This window comes from Chrysochloris asiatica, unplaced genomic scaffold, assembly GCF_000296735.1.
Source record: "Chrysochloris asiatica unplaced genomic scaffold, ChrAsi1.0 scaffold00001, whole genome shotgun sequence".
NCBI classification, from domain to species: Eukaryota; Metazoa; Chordata; class Mammalia; order Afrosoricida; family Chrysochloridae; genus Chrysochloris; species Chrysochloris asiatica.
Window position 1 is genome coordinate 49,023,502 of NW_006408519.1, and position 3,525 is coordinate 49,027,026.

The following is a 3,525-nucleotide window of genomic DNA, read 5'->3' on the forward strand; positions in this document are numbered from 1 at the left end:
CAGTATTTTAAGTCCTCTTCACTTTCAAGTAGGCAAGGTTGTATCATCTGTATATCTCAGGTTGTTAATGAGTCTTCCTCCAATCCTGATGCCATGTTTTTCTTCATATATAAATAGCCCAACTTCTTGTATTATTTGCTCAGAATACAGGTTGAATAAATATGGTGAAAGAATACAACCCTGTCACACACCTTCCTTAATTTTAAACCATTCAGTGTTCCCATGTTCTGTTCTGTATAGGACAGTGGGACATGTTAAAATGGGCTCTAGTGGGGCTAGGGAATCAACATCCCAAATTACCCTTCCTGAACCCATGTGTGAGCCCTCGTCTTCCTCCGGCTCTCCTGGTCATTCTCCTGGTCATTGGGCAGGAACACAGCAGAGGGTCCCAGGAAAACATGAAGCACGTGAGAGAGAGGTGTGTGGGGCTATACCAGGTAGGACACTGCAGACAGGTCACCTGTGCTGCTGGCCGTCGGGGTCCCCTCACGCTTACCCACTCTTGCCCTTCTGGGTGTCAGTGGCCACACAGGCTGTGGGACCAGGATGGAAGCTGACCTAGAGTTGTCTCTACCACGCCACGCTCTCCCTCGGGTTCTGCAACTCCATCCTGCTTCTCGTTGTAAGCAGATAACATTTCATAATATTAGCAAGAGGGCCACGTACAACTGATTCCCATTTTATAATACATCATACGAATCACATTCAACTTAAATCACAAGTATGTTAGGTTACACCTAACAGCAGGGTGGTTTAAACACTTGGTTGCTAACAGAAAGGTCGGCGGTTCAAATCCACCAACCGCTTTGAAGGAACAAGTTGAAGGCAAAACCAAACCCACTACCTTTGAGTTGATTCCGACTCACAGACCCTAACAGGCCCTGCGGGCAGTGGAAGGCCTTCAGTTCAGGCAGGGTGTGGGAGAGGAGCAGGTAGCTTGTGGTACCCTCACACCATGCCAGACAAACAGGGCACTCAGGGAAGGGAGCTGCAAACAGCCAACAGGCTCAGCTACTACATGAAAAGTCAGAGGTTCAAGTCCACCTACAGGTGCCTTGGAGGAAGTTTCCACTTCTGAAACTCAGCCATTGACCGTGAGCTGAAATTGATTCTGTGGCAACTGGTTTTGGCGGCTGTGGTCACTGTTGGGGTAGTGACTCATCCAGATTCAGGTCCACTCTTGTCTGTTTCCCAGCTGTGTGTCTCTGGTGAAGTAAATTAACCTCTCTGAGCCTTAGTGGTAATGTCTGCACTCAGCACAGTACGCATGCCCGATATTCTGATGAACTCCCGTGAGACCAGTCGGAGGGCTCTCCAGCCTTGACTGAGGGCTTGGCAGCAGAGGGGTGCCACGTGGACTCTGGGCTCTGGGGCTGGACTCACAGGCCCACAGTAGGAGGAGGATTGACCTGCTGCTGCCCCCTTTTCCAGCTTGAAACAGGGCCCCTACCTCTGACCTCTGACTGTGGGTACCTTCTGGTCGGTCACCTTCTGTCCCCAGCTGGACCTGTGCTCCGGGGCTGACACGTCAATTATTAAACCATTATTTGTTCACGTCTCTAGGAGGCAGGACACAGCTCCTGCACAAACAGCTCTAGGAGGCCATGTGCCTTTCTGGTCACCTTGCAACCAAGGGCTGAACTCCCGATAAAGACAGCGGCCAGTAAGAGGCCTGGGACACCACACAAAAGCCTGGAGGCTTGAGACCTGGTACCATCAGCCAGTAGGTTTGAAGTGAATCAGGAACAGCTAAGCATTGGTTCTCCTTGGTTTTCTAGCAATCTTGGGGTGGCTCAACGCCTTGTTTAGGATCCCCAAGCTGCTGCCACTTGGTGGGTGGTCTGGGGCCACACAGGGTCTGAAGCCTGGTGCCACCATGGGCAGTGATGTCTCTGAATCCCAGCTTCAATGCCCTTCAACCACAATGGCATGGCTGATCCTACAGATCTAGGTGAGGAGCAGGGATTAGGAGGGGCAAATACTCTCAACCTGACCCACCAATGAGCTCTGGGCTAGGGGCTTGCAAAGTGGAGATTCAGGCTCAGTCCTAGAGTTCTAGATAAGGACCCTTAGGAGGTAAGGGGTCTGGAATCTTGGACGGTTAGCAGAGGCGAGCTCCCAGAGCCCAGCCGGCTTTGTGCCTCAGGGCTGCCCTTCTTCTAGAAGCTGTCTGATGCTTGGTTTGTAGGACTGGAACGTCCATGATCTGGGTTCCTCCTGCTCTACCAGTCAGAGCAAGGCTGAAGTCTTCCAACCTCCTACTAAGCCAGCAATGCCAGCCCCAAGGCTCAGAATGGGAGCGAAGTCACCTGTCTCCCCGGGTTTCAGGAGGGATGAAACGAAATGTGGATGGAAATTACAGTGACCTAGCACACACAACTGACCTCAAAGATAAGGTGGGCTGTACTCCAGGCCCCTGCAATCAAGGGGCTCATAAGGGGTCGTTGTTTCCCAGGACATATAAAGGAGTCCTGGTGTGGCACTGCAGGATCAGCAGTGCACTGCTAACCACGGGTCAGAGGTTCTAACCCACCAGCTGCTCCCTGGAAACCCTATACAGGGTCACTATGAGTTGGAACCGACTCAATGGCACTTCTCCACAATAGTGCTTATACAGTGATGTTGACACTCTACTGGGGGTTGTGAAGTAAACAATCGCATCGTGAAAAAGCTTGAAACGCGGTGAAGAGGACCAACTTGAGTCGCAGAGCACAGGCTGTGGGAAATGGCGTTGCGGAACGTGCTGCACGCAGGTGGCCACAAATCTACAGGGTGACAACTGCAGAAGCGGTGGGGTGCCACAAAGCGAAGTGCAATCAAATGAGGTGGGCTACTGTCCACAAAGCCAATCAAAGGCACCTGCCGATCTGCAGGAGAAAGAGGAGGCCTTGGAAACGCCCTGGGGCATACAGGGGTGCTATATGCTCCAGGCTGTGTGAGGTACCACACTGAGAGGCATCTCACCTGCCTCTGGCTCCAGTCTGGAATTCCACACTGGTCCTGGAGACCTCAGGGATGTTGGGGGAGACCTGTGGGAGGAGGGGCTGCTGACCAAGGACTGAGGGTAGAAACAAGACAGCAAGGCATACGACTTAATGAACCTTCTGCATATTTTGGAGAGGAACTGTTTCTGGAAGTTTCTCAGGACCAATGCCGACCCTTAGAGACCCATTTGTTGATGCCAGCTCAGGTGATGTGCCTTAGAGAGCCCAAGCACCCTGCCTCAGGGACCCCTGCTGTAGCAGACCAGAGTTGGTTCGGACAGAGTGGGGGAGCAGGACTCCTCCCCAGACCTGCATGATTTGGGGTCACTGTGTTCAGCACAGTGGTCAGCTGGGAAGAGGCCAGCAGGGTTTATTTTCTCAGGAACCACTGCATTAACTGCAGCTGAGCGCTATCTGTGCGAAAGTGACCAACTCACTTTCAACATGTGTTTCTCTCCCTGTCACAAGCTGATACCTGATAGAGAGTCACCGTTAGGCTGACAGGGCAGCTAACAACACTAGTGAGAGTGGAGGGAGAGTC

General features: G+C 52.1%; 1 protein-coding gene across 2 annotated transcripts in view; it reads right to left on the reverse strand.

Annotated features, from left to right (window-relative positions):
- TRAPPC9 (trafficking protein particle complex 9) overlaps positions 1–3,525 on the reverse strand; it is a 585,848-nt gene that overhangs the window by 85,561 nt on the left and 496,762 nt on the right. The window lies entirely within an intron of this gene.